The 20,110-nt window shown below is 44.1% G+C and overlaps 1 protein-coding gene across 4 annotated transcripts in view; it reads right to left on the bottom strand.

Moving 5' to 3' along the window:
- Window positions 1–20,110, bottom strand: part of TNRC6B (trinucleotide repeat containing adaptor 6B) — a 254,962-nt gene that overhangs the window by 91,214 nt on the left and 143,638 nt on the right. The window lies entirely within an intron of this gene.

The raw sequence follows: 20,110 nt of genomic DNA, 5'->3' as shown, positions 1-20,110 counted from the left end.
AAAGAAAAAAAGAAAAGAAAGGGGAAAAAAATCTTTCCTGCAAGGAATACCTTGAATGGCCTGTTTTCCTGACAGAACCCTGACTGATACACCAGTATAAGTGAGATCTCTTTATCAGTTGAAATTTCACCCAGCGTGCGCACACTGTTCCTAAGAGAGGAAACCTTTAAATTGGAGCTTCTGCGTGGATAACATTCCTAGAATGGGTATAAAGTTTCATTTTTAAATGCAATGAAATCGCCTGTGAAAGAAATCTTAGGAAGTCAACGTCTGAATTTTTCAACCTTTATCTTTACATGTCACTTAACATTCTGGATCACTATAAACTACCAGCATCTTCACTGGATTTTTCGCTTGAAGTTTCATTCAATTGGTAACACATGATGGTGTGTTCAGGTGGGAACTCTGAGTCAAATCCGCTCAATTTTCAGCCATTCCTGTGGTTTTGCTTGCCTTAAGCTTAGTTTCTTCGCTCAAAGGAACTGCTAGGTTTTACTGTGCTAATTTGGTGAATAAATCTTTATTAACAACATCTCACGTTTTACTCCTGAAAGTACTTTCCCACACATACTCCTGAAAGTACTTTAGGCCAGGCTCCTAAAGACCATCTGAAGTGAGTGGTAGTTCTACAAATATCCAAACAGGCAAAGGGGCAACACCATGACGAGAGCTATACCACATACTCTAATATTTATATCTTGGAGCCACTAAAAACCATGTTTAAACCTTAAGGGCCAGACAAACCCACAAAAAGCCAGACAAGCACTCTGCCCTTGGCATTCAACAACAAAGAAAGCAAAGAGAAATGAAGAGTCTAAGGAAGGGCTTTGGAAAGAACTACTCACTACACAACAGTGGTAATCTAGAGTTCCTCGGCAGAAAAGTGGATCAATCAGAATCCACACTTGTGAGGCACACGTGTTTAGAAGACCTGACAACTTATTAACAGCAGATAGTGGGGCTATGTCCATAAACATTTAGGTGCTTTTATTTTTATGTTGTTTTTCCCTTTCTCTGCCTGCTTCCATGCATGGTCCAACACAATTATTTTATTAAAAGAATAAATACGTAACTGACCTTTGAAATCAGTTAAGATTGTTAACAATTCAACCAAAATTACAATAAGCTGACACTCCATTAAAAGGCAGTTTTAGGGGCGCCTGGGTGGCTCAGTCAGTTAAGCGACCAACTTCAGCTCAGGTCATGATCTCACGGTTTGTGAGTTCGAGCCCCACGTCGGGCTCTGTGTTGACGGCTCAGAGCCTGGAGCCCATTTCGGATTCTGTGTCTCCCTCTCTCTCTGCCCCTCCCCTGCTCAAGCTCTGTCTCTCTTTCTTTCCTTCAAAAATACATAATCATTGGGGCGCCTGGGTGGCTTGGTCGGTTAAGCGTCCGACTTCGGCTCAGGTCATGATCTCACGGTCCGTGAGTTCGAGCCCCGCGTCGGGCTCTGTGCTGACAGCTCGGAGCCTGGAGCCTGTTTCAGATTCTGTGTCTCCCTCTCTCTCTGCCCCTCCCCTGTTCATGCTCTGTCTCTCTCTGTGTCAAAAATAAATAAACGTTAAAAAAAAAATAATAATCATTAAAAAAAATTTTTTTTAAAGGCAGTTTTAAAGCAATTGAAGTGTGACATATGACTGTTAAGAGTATGTGGTATCTAAACTCATCAAGGACTAACTCAGTGGCTAGGACATCAAAATGCTTCACATGCTCTAAACATGTCCATCCACACCAGGGCCTCATCTTTGAAGATGCTGACTTGGAAGCCTTGGTCTGAGGTTCAGATCCCATGTGTGCACTCCCAAAGGAGATGGTATAGCAGGTTCCGGAAGGTTCTGGGAGGTTTGTTGCCACTAAACAGGGGAAGGGAATTGGATCATGTGTGCCCTCAACTGGGAGCCATTATCCTTAGGCTCTGGACCCTCCTTTCTCACGGACCAAACCACTTTCTCTCTCAAGGCTACGTCGCACACATAAGAAATATGGCTAAATGAAAATTTTCAAGAGCATTATTACTCAACTTTAAGGAATCAAAAGAGAATTCAAACAATGAAACATTTGCCTCTCCTCTAACCATGCCTAAGGCTGATGTATATCCCATGCTGACAAGGTAGGAGGGGCGTTAGGGGTGTTGTCATAATACAGCCCCCACCTCAGGAAAGTGATTTTTGCACTCATTTGTAGATCTCTGCCTTAAGAAAAAAAAAAAAACAAGCATTTGAGAAAAGACATGAACTTTCCTCAGAGATCACACAGTAGCTACTGCAAACAGCAAGGGAACTAGGCAGTGTATACGCTTCCTGATTATACTGCATCACTACCATTCTATTAAGCTGGTGCTTGTTACTCTAATTCTGGAAATCCTCTGAGAAAGGGTGCTATTTGTGACACTTATCTTGGTATTGAGAGAATTAGCAGAGAAGGAAATCAACTCTGAATTCAGGATTCCACAGGTGACAGTCGTACCCTACTTCTCAATGTTCTTAATTTGTGCTCTATTTTCAGAATAGTAAAAATGGAAAGTCGTGTTCTTGTGTGCTAGCAGTTGTCACTTAAATTTAGCAAGCTGAAAGATAATCACTGAATTACCTTGAGGAAATGTGTATTTCTGAAAGATAAGCATGTTAAAGGTTAATAAGTAACCAGCTACAGTGTAAAGCTAACTCATGAACTTACGTGACCTAATTTTTCAACTAAAATTAAACCCCAGTGCAAAAATGACTCAAAATTTAAAATAGGATTTATATTTTGGTAACAACCAAGCCAACACTGACCTGTGTCTAATTTTTTCAGGATCAAATACAGAATGCCTAACTCCACTTAAGATGGTGTATTAAATTAGGTCTGTACCTAATTTACGTAACCTGAGGGAAGTTTTTAGAGAATGATCTACCATTGTGATCTTTAATAGATAATCTCAGTAATACCTATGTGTAAATATCCTATTTTTATGACAGAATACTTAAATTTCTTTTAAGGTATCAAGATCTTTCTTCTCCTTATAGTTAAGAATTACACTTTCTATATGTAAGTGGAGTCGAGTGGGTGTGAACGGATGCATGCGGTAGAGTTCTGTATTCCTTTGTGTTTTAGGACCTTCAGTTTCCAACAACTTCTTCAAAGTTCTTTTGATTCCACCTCCTACAATTCCATATCAAGCATGGTAAATTACAACAAGCAGAGCCTTCTGCCAAGGCTGTCTGGTAAAGAGCACAGGCTTTGGAGTCTGGCAATTTTCAAATCAACTGTATGTATCTTGGGTCTCAGACACTAATGGCAGGAACTTGGGCAAATTATCTGGCCTCTAAGTCAGTTTTCGTATCTATAAAATGGGGGTACGCGACCTATCTTGAAGAAAAGCTGCGCTGATTAGAGAATGTGGGTGGAAAACACACAACAATACCCAGCCCATGGGCTGCTGTTGCTGCTGCTGCTTCTGCACTGGTGTCCTCTTTCTCCTCCACATCAAGCAACCATGATGCATAAAGCACCGGAGAATGGGTGATTCAAAGAGGTCATCATTTCTGAGAAGGTCCTCAGGAACCACCCTGACTCTCTCTATAAAATTAGACCCATACCTCAAACCTTAAATGAAACTAAAGTCCAGACAGAGAAAAGATTTAAATGTAAAGGAAGGAAGGAAGGAAGGAAGGAAGGAAGGAAGGAAGGAAGGAAAGAAGGAAACAGCTAAAGCACTTTAAGAGATTGTGGTGAATTTTTCTTTTCAGAATTAGAATGAACAAAGCCTTTTTTTTTTTCTTAAGATTGTAAGTAATCTCCACACCTAATGTGGGGCCCGAACTCAGAGTCCCAAGATCAAGAGTTGCACGCTCTACCAAATGAATCAGCCAGGTGCCCCCAAAGACTTTCTAACTAAGATACATACTCAGAATCCATAAACAATTGCTATATTTGTATAAAATACAGATATATAAAAACTTTAAAACGATTATTATGATAAATCCACCAAGAACAAACTAGTATTTGTTGAGAAAAAGATATCAGCAACCTATAGCACATAAGGCTAGATTCCAGAAAGAGCTTCTACAAATCAATAAGGAAAAGACCAACAATCCAATAGAAAAGTGGATGAAGGAAATGAACAGTTCACAGAGGAGATAAAAAGTTCTAAAACTTATGAAAAGATGATCTACTACATTCCTTAAAAGGGAACAGTATATTAAAACTAATACTGAGAGACTACTTTTCACGTACCAAAGTGTCACTGACAAAATTCAGTAAAAACACTGTACTCTCAAAGGTGTCAGGGAAAAAGGCATTCACATACAGTGTTGGTGGGAGTATAAACTGGTACAATCTCAGAGAGAACCATTTGACCTATCAAAATTAAAGTGTACATAGGTTTTGACCCAGCAACCTCACTTCTAGGAACATATCACAGGAAAGTAATTACACATGAGGGAAATTATATATGTAAAGGATATTCGCTGCAACATGTTTGTAATGGCAAAAGATTGGAACCAGTCCATCAATTAGGAGATTGGTTAAATAAATTACAGGTTATCCACACAAGCTTAGATATAATTGCATATATAAAAGGAAGTTTTTTATGTACTAATGAAAATAGACCTTCAAGGTATGTTGTTAAATTTAAAAAGCAAGATACAAAGAAGTGCACTTGCTGCTACCATATGTGTATGAATAGAGACTCCCTGGAAGGAAACATAAAAAATGAGTAATACTGATGTGTCTGAGAAGGAAAAGCTGGGTGGTTTTAAGATGACCGTATACTCTTTTTGACCAGATAATTCCATTTTTAAACAAGGTCACACAGCAAGATGTTAGCAACAGGGGAAACAGGACAAGACACACAAGATTATTTCTTACAACCATTTTTTTCTTTAGTTTTTATTTAAATTCCAGTTAGTTAACACACAGTGTAGTGTTAGTTTCAGGTGTATGATATAGTGATTCAACAGTTCATACATCAGCCAGTGGTTGTCACGAGTGCACTCCTTAATCCCCATCACCTATTTCTCCCATCCCCCCACCCAGCTCTCATCTGGTGACCATCAGTGTGTTCTCTAGTTAAGAGTCTATTTCTTGGTTTGCCTGCTTCCTTTTTTTTTTCTTTTACAATTAAAACACATTTTTTTAACGTTTTTTATTTAGAGAGAGGGACAGAGTATGAAAGGAGGAGGGGCAGAGAGAGAGAGGAAGACACAGAATCCACGAAGCAGGCTCCAGGCTACGAGCTGTCAGCACGGAGCCTGATGCAGGGCCTGAACTCACGAACCAGGAGATCATGACCTGAGCTGAAGCTGGACTGACTGAGCCACCCAGGCGCCCCTGCCTGCTTCCTTTTTTTAGCATGTTATTTAGCATGTGATTCTACAATTATTTCAAAATAAAGAGTTTAAATTTAAAAAAACCTAATAATTGTGGTACATGGCTGGCTTGGTTGGTGGAGCATGCGACTCTTGATCTCAGGGTTGTGAGTTCGAGCCCAACGTTGGGTGTAGAAATTACTTAAAGATATTTTTTTAAATTCCAATAATCTATTTCATTTGAATAAGCAATATGAAATGGATCTGGAAGTCAAATGAGTGGTCAAGGCAGTGATGCTACCCTGAGTTCAGAAGATCACTGTTCAGGGTCACCAAAGGAGATCCCTCTGTGAGAACCCTCAAATCCCCAGACAGGCCTCATTCCTCTCTGTGCTCTGGCCCACATGCTCCCACAGCTGGAGCACAAATCCCCTCCCTTTCTTTGACTCCAATCAAGGCCTTCAAAGAGCCAAGAAATTTCCCCTGGGTCGGCTCCCCATTCTCTCTAAACCTCTTTCTTACTCCTGACGCCTGTGTGTTTGGTGTGGCACAGAGGAAACCGTACGGCCCACCCCACACGGAGACGCAGGCTGTCCAGATCAGCCATGACAGTAGAACAAAACTCTTCTCAGACACAAGCTGCAAATGACAACTAGGAGGTTTCAGGGGCTCCCTAATTGTACCTCTGTGAGGGGCTATGAGATGGTGTGAAGACACCCAAGAGAGGTGGTCAGGGGAGACTCCAAAGAGCAGAAGTTTATTTTCTCTACTTCTCCTGGGGGCTGAAAGTGCCCGAATTATTAGCTATGAGTCATCCTGCCTCCCGGCTACACTTTAAAATGGAAAGAGAGATAGACAGGCCAGGACACCTTAACTTCAGGACACTAGCCATTGAAATCCTTCCATTAAAACACCCCTTGTATGGACTCCACACTCACCAAGCAACCATCTAATTCTAACACACAGGACACCTAAAGTATGGACGGTTTTGGGCAGAATGTCCAGTGGGAACCCTAGAGCGAGGGGCAACAGGAAAAGTAGACCGGAGGAGTCAATAAACAGGGCAAGAAGTTAGTCAAATCTTCACTTAATTGTACTCCCTTCAAGAGAAAACTAGCAACTAAAATGAGTTTGCATTTATATCCTTCCTAAGCGCTCAGCTGGTACAGTTACAGGTCTCTGGAAACATGGGCAGGATACTGGAGACCTGACTTAGGAATACGGGTAAGAACTACTATCAAATAGTCCACACACATAAGAGAAGGAAACAACATCCTGACAAAAGGAAACTGCATGCTGTGCTGTGCCACAGGGAATGGTGGAAGACCTAGAATCTTCTAGCACACAAGACAGAATGCTACAGGTATCAACAGAACCAGGGGGTGCGTGAGGTGGGAAGGGCAGGAAATGGGCTACCTTAGAGGGATGCTGCCATCATCAGGAAACCTAAAGCTTCCCACAACCAGCCAGGCCTTTTTGCTAAAAGCGTTATTAGGTGGGGCTTTTGAGTTAAAATTTACAGTTTGCTTTCCCCTATGTGCCTGCCTTAGCTTTACCTTTTTCATTCATTTTATTTGACACGCTCCAGGCCTTTACCAAATTAGACCAACGAGTCCAGTCTTGAAAGCTAACAACTGCTCTCCAAACACACCAATTTCCCTTTTCCTAAAACAAAGCCTTTAAAAGGGAAGGGAAAGTGAAGAAAGAGAGTGTGTTCACAATGCCTGCCAATTCTTTTGACCAACTTGGGGTTTCCACAATTAAGCTTTGCACTGTTACATATGCATCTTTTGCTTAAAAAAAAAAAAAAAGATGAAAGGAGAAGGGACATGAAACACTGAGCACCACAACTAAGCCTTCAAGGTACTAACCAAAAGGTAAAAAAAAAAAAAAAAAAAATCCAAGAAGATAAAATGATTTAAGCAAACACTTGAACAATAAGTTGTGTGCATACACACTCACAAAATCACTCTGCCTCAAGCAGCGTAGATTCAGAGTCTCTCCCTCCCGCTTCTAAGTCACTCTAAAGCTAACAGAGTGACAAAGGCTCCCCAGTAGGTGGGGGTGGGAAGGGGAGGGGGCTCAAACCTCCACCCCTCCCTCAAACCACTTCTAACACATACCCACTGTCATACTCTAAATCCTAGCTCCTGGTCCTACTCAGGATGCTGGCTTGGGCTCCAAGACCCCTGTGGCCTGTCCACAGCTATCAAGAATTTGGACATCCTTGGGCGCTTGGGTAGCTCTGTCGGTTGAGCATCCGACTTCAGCTCAGGTCATGATCTCGCAGTTTGTGAGTTCCCGCCCTGCGTCAGCTCTATGCTGACAGCTCAGAGCCTGAAGCCTGCTTTGGATTCTGTGTCTCCCTCTCTCTCTCTCTCTCTCTCTGTCCCTCCCCTGCTCACACACTCTCTCTCTCAAAAATGAATAAACTTAAAAAAATTAAAAAAAAAAAAAAGAATTTGAGCATCCTTCAATAAGGATTCCCTACTACACATTCCATCACCCACAGGTAGCCAGTTTAGAGGCACAGGGCAAGGAGGCCAGAGCACTCAAGCTAGGATGTGCTATACTCCTACCGCGGCAGCTTCTCCATGGCATCACTTATAAGCTGTATCACGATTTGTTGCTAATAAAGTCCCTAAGTTTACAGTTAGTTAAGTTACAGATATTTTTTTAAACAAAGGGTCTCCCTCTGTAATAAACTGTATTTCTTCCCCTGCACTGACCCGCCAGGGGAAAGAACCAGTCTGAAAGGTAAAGGGTGAGAACAACTTGGTGAGTGTAACTCAGCATACAGGAAAAAAAGACAGAAATGGTACTTCTACTCCAATAAGGGAAAATAAGCAGTAAACCAGCAGACTAACAAGTAATATGATTTTAGTAGTGATTGATCCCGTGAAGAGAAGTAGACAGGGTAATGGGACAGGGCAGAGAATGGGTTCTTTTGGAAAAGGTGAAGGAAGAAGGCTTCTGAGGAGGTGATATTTGAGCCTTGAATGGTGAGGGGGAAAAAAAAAGGCCATGGGGAGTGTAGGGTGTCGGGGGAGCCATTTACGGAGGGGGAAGAACCAGTCTGAAAGGCACAGGAAACCAACTTGGTGGGCGTAAGGCACAGTGAGAAGGCCTGCGTGGCCACTCCCGACACCAATGTACTCGGCCCAGGTCTGCAGGGTGAATGGCAGTTAGGAGAGGAGGTACTACTCGGGGCAGGGGGGAAGGGGAGGGAGTCCGTGGAGAGCGCCCAAACAACACAAAAGTGGATGGCACCTGCCACCACATCCAGGTCTCTTCCTTTCCTCCCACTGCCATCAAAGAACCTCTAGCCTCCCATCCACGTTCCCAGGCCTGGTCCTCCGCTGAAGGTACCCTCCAGGCATCACCTCCAGAAATGCCTTTCTCACTCCTTCATGTATCTTTCCCGCCAGCTGCAGTTTCCCAGCTCAAGTCTCACCTCCTCCTGCCCCTTCCCGTGACACCCAATGGAAGGCCTCCTGAAGGCCCAGGGCACTTAGTCATGTTGCTAAGCAGATACTGACTGTCCTACTAAGTGCCAACCATTATCCTGGCCCTGGGGATACAGAGGTGAACCAGACAGACACAGGCCCTGCCCTCAAGGGGTTCAGCCTAGTTTCCCAGGGAGAGGAAGTGGTAAACACTTTCTACACAGTGGGGTAATTGTAACAATAAAGTTCATTTGGCTTTTAATCAGATAACCCCTAAGAGCAATTTAACTCTTCTGTGGGTGCATGTAATGTCATCTGGCCAGATCAGCCTGAAAACTCAAAAGCCAGGTGAGCCTGCTTCCTAGAGGCGTTGGAGGTCTGCTTCAAGCCTGCTGCTCCTCAAAAGTATTCCAGTTTGGACAACGAACTTGCCCCACCCGTCAGGATCAAGCCTCCACTTCTGAGCCTGGCTCCCAAAGCCTGTTGTTCACGTGGCTTCAACTTACGCCCCGGTCTCCTCTACCACATCCCTCTATAAACCTTCAATTCCTTTTACCAGAACCCGCTGTCACCTCCTGCCTTTTTCTCTGGCACTCCCCTGTGCCACCCATGCGTGGTCCAGGAATGGCATCCAATAAATGCTTGTTAAAGGAATGAGATGTCCATGCACCTGCACCCCGCAGCTGACTTAAGTCACCCGCCTACAAAAGCTTTCCTGGCAGCATGACCCCTGCTGCTCAGAATTCTACTCTTCACTATCAATGATCAATAAGGCACTATGTAATAGAATTAAAAAAATTTTTTTTCAACGTTTATTTATTTTTGGGACAGAGAGAGACAGAGCATGAACAGGGGAAGGGCAGAGAGAGAGGGAGACACAGAATCGGAAACAGGCTCCAGGCTCTGAGCCATCAGCCCAGAGCCTGACGCGGGGCTCGAACTCCCGGACTGCAAGATTGTGACCTGGCTGAAGTCGGACGCTTAACCGACTGCGCCACCCAGGCGCCCCTATGTAATAGAATTTTAGACTTATTGCTATTAAATTAGGTCACTGTCTCTAAGAATGTTACAAGCACCCTGAAAATAGCGGCCATGACACTACAAACCACATTAGAAAGAAATAAGCCTGAGATCTTAACAATCATACCAGGATTTACTGAGATGGGTAAGTTTTGTCCCCCTCAAAGCAGTTATCTTGAAGGGCTTTGTTTATTTGTTATTGTTTTGTTTGTTTGTTTGTTTATTTGTTATTTGCTTTGTTATTGTTCCTGTAATGTTTTCTTGGCTCAGGCAGCTTGGGAACTCCTCTTTCACACTGCACTTTCACAGTATGCTAAGGCATTTTTCTCAGTATCTGCAGTCTCTCTTCCTTTCTTTTTTATTTTATTTGAGAGAGAGAGAGACAAAGAGACAGAGTGTGAGTGGGGGAGGGGCAGAGAGAGGGAGACAGAATCTGAAGCAGGCTCCAGGCTCTGAACCATCAACGCAGAGCCTGGCGTGGGGCTCGAACTCACACATCGTGAGATCACAACCTGAGCTGAAGTCGGATGCTTAACTGACTGAGCCGCCCAGGCGCCCCACTACAGTCTGCTTTCTTAAAGCAACAATGATTTGGATGAGTTCCAAAGGATCGGTATTCTTTCCTCACACTGCCTTACACACGGTGGGTTCACAGTCCTCACTAGCACTGACCACATGAGGCAGCGGGTCTAGCGCTCTGGGCAGGCCACTCACCTGGCTCTGGCTCACACCTGTGAGAGAGGAAATTGGGCTAGATGGTGTCAGCCCATCATCTAACATTTTAGAGCAAGTTTAAAGAATTAGTGAATCCAATTTCAACAAAAGAGTAATTTGGAAAATACTCTTGAAATAATTTGAATAAATGATTGAATAAATAATTGAATAAATTGAATAAATAAATTGAATAAATAATTTGAAAAAATGTGGGACAATTGTATCAAGAAACAGTCTCTACTTTTTATTGTTAACTACAAAAAGGTAGATGCCAATAATGCAGTGACGGAAGACAAGAAGCAATAAAGGAAATGCTTTCACAGTCAGAAGGAATTTTCAGAGCATGCTAATGGGCTCCCAGAAAGGACATGTGTAGGGCACACCTTGCTAAGGCAGGATTCCCCCATTTGACCAAGAGCTTGAGCAGACCTAGCAGAAAGGCAGGCAAAGGCACAGTTATGCCCATCAAACACAAGGCGCTGTAGTGAGTGAAGAGAAAGTTTTAGAATGTTCATGTGGTAGCAAAATCTCCCATTTGAGACTAATGGCAACTCAAAGAAAGAAACTGGGATAGCTTCATGTTTGTCTTTTAAGGAAGGGGTGCTAATACAGAAACCACAATAGGAATTAGGCTTCAAGAGGGTTTTCGTATGTTTTTCATCCAAATACCACAGAAGGCAGCAATCTAACATACCATGGCTTCCAGTTTAATAAGTGAATTTTTTTCTCATGGTTTGGCTCCTTGTCAGTAAACCTAACTCACAGCAAGACTCATAGTAATCGAACTCGCTTTCTCAAAAATTTTTAGCTTATAATAAAAACTGATTCACCATTAAGACATCCCCAAGTGGTCCCTTCCTACACTGGACAAATACTTATTTTACAATATCCCTGTTCATTCAGCAACTATTTATTGAGCACATGCAATGTGCCAGGCACTTAGGACACAGCAGTTAAAAAAGAAAGAAAAAACCCAACATGGACTTAGTCCTGCCCTCATGAAGCTAATGGAGTAATTGGGAAAAGAGACAGTCATTAGAGAGAAACACATAGAAACATCCACTGAGGCTGTGGTAAATGCTGTGAGGGGCATGACACCGTGTGTGCATGTGCTAGGGGTGTGGACCTGTGGGGGGGGGGGGAAAGAGGGGTGTTCCCAAGGGAGTTATCTATAAACTGAGGCTAAAGGAAGGAGGCGCTAAGGACAAGGGGGTGGGAAGAGGAAGTGGTCTAAGCAGGGGGAACCACATCAGCAAAGGCTACGAAGTAGGAGAAACCTGGCTGCTGAGGAACTGAATGCGGCCAGGGTGGCCAGATCACAAAGACGAGGGAAGTGAAGTGTGAGAGGAGAAGGAGTAGCAATGAGCCTACCCAGCCACAGCCCTGCAGGCCCTGTGAACAGGTTTCTTCTTTGTCCGCAGAGCATGGGAATCCGCTGCGGGGTTCAAGTGAGAATGTTAGATTTCTATTTTAACAAGGTCACTGGATGCAGAGAACAGAGCATGTACGAGAAGCCCAGATGCAGTCCATGCACATACTGCTGGTTCTGTTAACTTCACTAGTATCGTCAAGGTCCATGCAGGCCACAGACCACACTCATTACTTTAACAGAGAGGCTTTAATATAAAGAATGGCTAACCAGGTATAAAATTATTAACTCACTGACAAGTCAAAAAAAAGAGGGAGACAGAGAGAGAGCACACCAGTGCTGTCCTAGGCTGGGGAACCAAGTGAAGAAGTTCCGCCATGGACCTCTGAGTGGGGAGGGGGCTGTGGTGGGTGCCAGCACCTCGGGGGGTGCAATAAGGCTGGTCCTGAAAGTACTGGGGAAACTGGAAAATGGATTCAGCTGCTGCTATGGGAAGGAACTGCTGTTGCTGTTGGAGCAAAGTAGTATTGCTCAAGTGACCCTCAGGGGAAGATGAAGCAGACAGGAAGACGCAGGTTCCTTCTTCCTTCTCTGCACCGTCCCCCCCACCCCCCACGATACCTAACAAAGAGCCAGGCGGGCAACCAGAGGCGGGTGGTAGGGTCCCAGCTTCCACATTACAAAGAGCATAGAAGGCTGAGCTTGAAGCTGAGAAAACAAACACTTAATAACTGACAGACCACATAAAAAGTGCCTAACATAACTTTACCAGCCACTGTTCCCTCCAACACAGCCGGATGACTCACTAACCAAAGACATTAAATCCAGGATGCCAGTGATTGCTAAGACACACCAATACTTTAGGTGCCACTAAGAAAAGCTGCCACCAGTTAGACTGCCAAGTCTCCATCAACTGTTAACATGTATCCTTACTGCAAAGATATTAGAGGGTGAAGAAGAAAATGTAGATCTCAGAATTGACAAAACAGCTTAGTATTCTCTAGCAAAATGTCAAATTTAATCAAAACAAGTCATTTCTGTAGAAAACTTACTGAAGAAACCAGATAAAGGGAAATACAGAAAACTAGGAGCTCTAAGAGGGACCTGCTTTAATTTTTTTGTTTGTTTTAACTTTTTACTTGGAGATAACTATAGATTCACATGCAGTTGTAAGAAATAAATACACAGAGATCCCTAGTCTCCTCCAATGGCAAATCTTACGTGATTATAGTACAATGCCACAAACTGGGAATTCACACTGATGTAATCCACCAACCTTACTCGGATTTTACCAGATTTATATGTACTCATTTATGTGTGTATTTACTTGTCTGCCATTTGCCGCATGTGGATTTGTACGACCATCACGCCACAGTCAAGATACAGAACAGTTCTGTTACAAGAATCCTGTGCAACCCCCTTTCATAGCCACAGCCACCTCTCTCCCCTACTGATACTAATCTGCGTTTTTTTGTTTGTTTTGTTTTTTTAATTTGAGAGAGAGAGAGAGTGCACACATGTGCGCATGGGGGAGAAGGGGCAGCAGAAGAGACAGAATCCCAAGCAGGCTCCATGTTTAGCATGGAGCCTGATGTGGGGATCGATCCCACGACCCTGGGATCATTACCTGAGCCAAAATCAAGAGTCAGACACTCAACCAACTAAGCCACCCAGGTGCCCCCGATCTGCATTATTTTTAAGGCGAAGACCTTATTTATTATTTTATCATTATTTGTCACATTGAGTTTTCTTCCATATTTAAAGAGTGATTAAAGAATATGGTATCTCAGTTGGCTTTGGGTTAGCTATTCCTATACAGTAGTGCACTGCAAAATGGTAAAGACCTTTCCAGATAAGGAAATCTTTTTTTTTTTTTTAATTTTTAAATGTTTTATTTTTGAGAGGTGGGGGAGGGGCAGAAAGATGGGAGACACAGAATTGGAAGCAGGCTCCAGGCCCCGAGCTGTCAGCACAGAGCCCAACATGGGGCTCGAATTCATGAACCAGGAGATCACGACCTGAGCTAAAGTCAGTCGCTTTACCAACCGAGCCACCCAGGTACCCCGGGAAATCTTATTTTTCAAGGAGGAGATGGCACCATAACCCTATCAAGTACTAGTCATGTGACCATTGCATTCCCACACTCTCGTCTTCTCCGCCTGAATCTCTGCAGCACTGAATGTTAGCTTCTGTAATTATCACTGTGATTGGTATTATTATAGCCTGATTATGTCTCCCATGATCCAGTTTCGCCATCCTCTGATACATTTTTCACAGAGCAGCCAAAGCGATTTTTATAAAAATAAAATCCAAACATGCCAGTGCTTGCTTAAAATCCCTCCATGACTTTCCGGACCAAGCCTCATTTCCGGAGCCTGCCATTCAGACCTCTTCAAGGCCTGGCACTCACTTGCTCGCCAGCCTCTCTAGACCCAGGGCAGGCAGCTCCTCGTCACCTCCTTCCCCTGGACCGCTGCTCATACCTTTCAGACTCAGGGTGCTGCCTGCTTGGCAAAACCTCCGTGACGCCCTTCACTGTAGGCTTCATGTCCCCTCACTAAGCGAGTACTCTCTTTTTATTGTGATAAGTTACATGTGACATAAAACTTACCATTTTAACTATTTTTAAATGTAGAGTTCAGGCCTTAAGTACTTTATTCGATTTTAACACAAGTTTATTACTCTAGACGCTGCATACATTGCAGTATATAACAGTTACCCATGAAAGAGAAGAGGAAAATAACAGAAGCTACAAACTAGAGAAGACACAGTGTCATTTAATAGGAAGGGTTAAGCGATTATTAACAGTTAAGACCCGAGCTGTCCAATAAGGTGGCCACTAGCCACATGGGGCGATTTAAATGAACTAAAATTAAATAAAATGTGAAAATTAGTTTCTCAGTCATACCAGTCACATTTCAAATGTTCAAAAGCCACATGTGGCTACTGGGCACCACACTGGATAACACAGATGTAGAATATTACTTTCTTTTCTTTTTTTGAGGGGCGGAGAGAGAGGGAGAGAGAGAGAATCCCAAACAGGCTCCATGCTCAGCATGGAGCCCAACGTGGGGCTCAAGGTCACAACCGTGAGATCATGACCTGAGCAGAAATTAAGAGTCAGACGCTTAACCAACTGAGCCACCCAGGTGCCCTCAGAATATTTCTATCACTGGAGAAAAGTTCTACTGGACAGCACTGCTTGAGACTATTTTTAAATGAGGGGCGCTTTGGCTCAGGTCTAACTCACAGTTTGAGTCTGAGCCCTGCCTCGGGCTATACACTGACAGCTCAGAGCCTGGAGCCTCCTTCAGATTCTGTGTCTCCTTCTCTCTCTGCCCCTCCCTGCCTGTGTTCTGTCTCTCTCAAAAGTAAATAAATATTTTTAAAAAGAGACTTTTTATTTAAAAAAAATTTTTTAATGTTAATATATTATTTTTGAGAGAGAGACAGACAGACAGATAGACAGAGAGCAAGCAGGGGAGGGGCAGAGAGAGAGGGAGACACAGAATCTGAAGCAGGCTCCAGGCTCTGAGCTGCCAGCACAGAGCCCGACGCAGGGCTCGAACCCATAAACCGTAAGATCATGACCTGAACTAAAGTTGGCCACTTAACCGACTGAGCCACCCAGGCGACCCAAAAAGAGACTATTTTTTTTTTTAAATTTTTTTTTTCAACGTTTTTATTTATTTTTGGGACAGAGAGAGACAGAGCATGAACGGGGGAGGGGCAGAGAGAGAGGGAGACACAGAATCGGAAACAGGCTCCAGGCTCCGAGCCATCAGCCCAGAGCCTGACGCGGGGCTCGAACTCACGGACCGCGAGATCGTGACCTGGCTGAAGTCGGACGCTTAACCGACTGCGCCACCCAGGCGCCCCCAAAAAAAGAGACTATTTTTAAATGAAATGAGAAATACCCAGCTGGTGAAAGACAAGGCACATGGGCAGGAGCAAGGCCACAGCCACAAGGGAAGCTGATGCATGTTGCAAGCATGTAGAAACCCGGTATACGGAGACCACAACCTTGGCCTGTGTCCATACCCAAAGGCCATAAAAACTCCAAGCTAATCTGTACCCAAAGGTATGCTTTTAAGTAAATAATACATGCTGGCAGTAAGGACACTAATCAAAGTGCCAACAGCAGTAGGTGCAGAGGCTAAGAATGGAATGTTAAGATGGTGAAGGCATCAGGAAACCAGCAAGGCCTCTCCAGAGAGGACCATGTTCAGAGTGTTAAAGAACGGACTTCAGTTAGGGAGACAAGGTGAGGAGGGCGTTCCAGGCAGGGTCCAAGGTCACAGAGCTAGTAGGTGGCAGAGCTGAGTTTCAAACACAGGTCTGCTTCCCAGTGATCTTGACCACTCTGCTAGATTGAGGACAGTGCAGGAGCAGAACAATCTGAGGCAGAGGGTGGGTGGAGCCTTAAGAACAACTAGAAAATGACAGGAGAAGGGTCTAAGATAAGCAGGGGCACAAAAGGCTTTGTCTTTCAGGCTAAATTTGGACTTTATCTTGGTGAGGAAGGGCTGAAGAAATCTAGTAAGCAAAGTAATTGAACAACCACATTTCCATTTCAGAGCTAGCCTCCCAGGCGCGTGGAGGAAGGCTATCTGGCAGGAGGAGAGGACAAGAGGACAGGTGAATCAGGAGGCAGTGCAAGGTAAGGGAAAGACTTTAGGCTCCGGAGTCAGCCCAGCCAGCTCTACCCAGCACACCACGTTGGACACAGGTTCCCCTCCCTGTTTCCTTTGTGTGAAAGAGGGTACCCCATTTTGCTGGGGGTGAGGGACCAGCCTTTTCTGAGAACAGCTGCCAGAGTTCTGACAACACCCTCCTGCCGTCCTCTCTGGGACAGGGGGCTACGAGGACAAGGCAGGCTTGGAACTGCCAGGACCTCTGGCTTCCAGACTGAAGCAAAGCACGAGCCAGCTCAGCCTAGACCTACAGAGAAGGGTGGGGCCCCAGGCTTCCTAGTACACAGGCCGGTCCATCCCTCTATCGGTTTAAAGGTGTGCGCTTGGTGTAGGCTGCCTGCAACTCAGACCCACGATAAGTTTGTGGTAAGGATTACATAGGACACACGTAAAGCACCAAGCACGCTGCTTTATGAATGTCAGGTACTCAACACAGGTGGTGTTTGTGGTGCTACTAAAATCGTTTGGGCACCAGAAATGCACCTGAACCAAGGCATGCACAGTGAGAATAAAGAGGAAAGATGAAATCTCAGAAAGATACTCGTAGAGAAGTATCAAAAGTGCTTGGTGATGGGGCACCTGGGTGGCTCAGTCAGTTAAGCATCCGACTTCAGCTCAGGTCATGATCTCACAGTTCGTGGGTTCGAGCCCCACGTCGGACTCTGTCTGTGCTGACAGCTCAGAGCCTGGAACCTGCTTTGGATTCTGCGTCTCCCTCTCTCTCTGCTCCTCCCATGCTCGTGCTCTCTCTCTCTCTCTCATTCTCAAAGATAAACGTTAAAAAAAAAGGGGGGGGGGGCTTGGTGACTGACTACCTGAGAAAGGTAAGAGAAAAAGAAATGGGTGAGACAGTCATTATCAAAGGAGATGTTTTTGCCCATCAGGGGACATCTGTGAACGTGAAGAAAACCTACTTGTCACAACTGAAGGCACAGGGTACAACTGGCACCTAGTGGGTACAGGCCAAAGATGCTACTCAACACCCTACAACGCCTGGGACTGGCCCCCAAAACAAAGTATTAGCCAGTGTCAAGCGTCCGTTCCAAGGTTTAGAAACTGTGGTCTGAGATGATTTCCAGGTTCCTAGACTAGGGTCACTGGTAAAGACTGGGTTGTCAATCAAGGGGGAGCACCCAGGAGGAAGAACAGAGGGGTCTGGGGCTGGGGGAGGCACAACGCAGGGAATGAGCTCGGCCTGGGATGTGGTAAAACTCGTGTGCCCATTGAGGCGCCCAGACAGACCTGCTGAGTAAGGGCTTGGAAACATATCAGAGGAGAGGTCGAGACGTAACAGGAGTCAGTGTTCAAGTGCCAAGGTAGAATACCAGGTCCCAGGAGTACCGAGTTTCTCCAGGAAGCATGAGGAGAGGATGGCAAAGGACAGGTCCAAGGATGATATAAATCTTAGCAAATCATGGCATATAAAACCATGACATCTTCTTTATAATTAATTGAGTTAACGTCTAGGACAGATGCATATAAAAGGACGCTTGTTACCAACAGTATGTCAACAGTTTCCAATCCTCGCCTTTATTTACAACTTTAACACCACCTCAACTGCAGTAAAGAGGAACACTGAGGAAATGTCCAACTCATCTACCTGTTTTAACCACTGAAAGCAATGCCTGACAAATGCCAGAGAAAATAATTTTGACCAAAGGGCTAGTAGTGCCCGGTAAATCTGGAAGCAAGATGGAGTCACAAACTCTCTTATCACTTTTAAGCAAAGACTGTCCAAGACACACATCTTCAAAGCTATTTTATAAAGATAAAACTGTATGTTCAGCAAACAACATTAATGGGCTTGCAGGGGTGGGGGGTGGGGAACAGTGCTGGGTGTTAGTTCGGGAGAACAATGATCAGTATCTACGTCCCCACAGTATGTCACGGAGGACAGGGCGTCTTTATGCCCGCGGTCTTGTCCCACTTGACTGTCGGATCCGTGCAGCAAAACAGTCACACGGGTACTGTCATCTCTGCTTTATAGTCGAAGAAACCATTTCAAAGATTTCTGTGATTTGCCCATGCTCACAGAACTAGTTAAAGGGCAGGGAAGGAGGACATGCCCTGTGAAACCCGAGGCAGACAGGAAGCAGGGAGGAGTATCTGGCCCCTGCTTTATATATGAAAATAAGGGCCAGGCCCAGAACGAGAGTGACAAAACACGCACTTTATATGCATTAGCCTTTCAATCCTTTATGCCTTGGGTTCTATTATCATTCCCATTTTAAAGTGAGAAAACTGAGGTTCAGAGACTTTAAGTAAATTACAAAGTTTTACACATAGTAAGTGGCAGAGCTGAGTCTTAAACCTAGGTCTGTCGATGCCCAAGCCCAAGTTCTTAATTTATTCTTTGTCTTTTGTTTAATGCTGAATTTTCCAGATTGTTTTGGTAAGATGAAGGTTTGGGCTGTTTCTATTGCCAGCCAGATGGCTACATGTCCAAACAGGCTGGAAGAAAGGAAAGCTGGGTCTTTTTATTTTGTTATTACTCTCTATTAAGTATATGATTTGGATAGAGAGGGGCCAGCGTAAGCTGTCATTAAAGCCTCTGTGCTCGAGAATGTTCTAAAGGAAGGCTGCGATCAACATAGACTACAATAAACTGGGGCTCTCTTAGTCAGCTACTCACATTTTGAAGTCTTATCAATAGGAGATTAGGGACAGAAACATTAAATGGCTGACACGTTGAAAGAGAACCTAATGTGGGAAAGAAACATTTTTCCATCTGGCTCAATTACTTACATGCCAAGAAAAAAGAAAATGAAAAGGAGCTGGGAATGTTGCTGCTGTGCTAAACATGTGAATATGCTTTCACATGCCACCAAACCCCCCTGTAGCCAGCTCTTCGGACACAATGTCACGTCTGCAGCGGCAGAAGCTTTCCCAATGCCAAAGTCATGGGACAAACAAAGATCCCTGGGCCTGCCTTTTCCTTCTCCCCGTTTCAAGCATCTCTCATCTACAAAGAATTCAAAACACATGTAAAAATAAGTATTTAGTACTTGAATTACTTTTTGGATGAAGACTTGACATTTCTGTTATTCTTCTAGTCTTAAAAACAATAAAACTTCTGGGGATAACTTTTAAATAGTTTTTATTGTTAAATATTTAGTGCACACAAAAGAACACCCATGTACCCACCACTCAGTTAAAGAATGAAACCTTCCCAGTACCCAGAGCTCCTTGTATCCCTCTATGACCCCACCCCTTCCTACCCCATGAGTTAACCACCCCTCAACTAAAGGCCTGTCAACCCCTAGCTTTACCACAAAATGCTTTAGAGCCTAAACAATCTATTTTTTGTTTTATGCATTTTTATAAATGGATTCATACTATTTTATTCTTCTGTGACTTGCTTTTCTCACTCAATACTATGTCCCTGAAATTAATTTATGTTGTGTTACAGTTCATTCATGGAAATGCTGTACAGAGTTCCACTGTTAATGTACCACAACATATTTATGCATCTTTCTTTTGATGGACAGTTAGGTTTCCAATTTGAATGACGGCACACAATTGTCGCTGTAACATCGGGTACCCGCCTCCTTTACAAACATATGTACAAGAGTTCTTCAG

This window comes from Prionailurus bengalensis, chromosome B4 (assembly GCF_016509475.1).
Source record: "Prionailurus bengalensis isolate Pbe53 chromosome B4, Fcat_Pben_1.1_paternal_pri, whole genome shotgun sequence".
NCBI classification, from domain to species: Eukaryota; Metazoa; Chordata; class Mammalia; order Carnivora; family Felidae; genus Prionailurus; species Prionailurus bengalensis.
The sequence above is the reverse complement of the archived record's forward strand: the minus strand, read 5'-3'. Positions and strand labels throughout refer to the sequence as shown.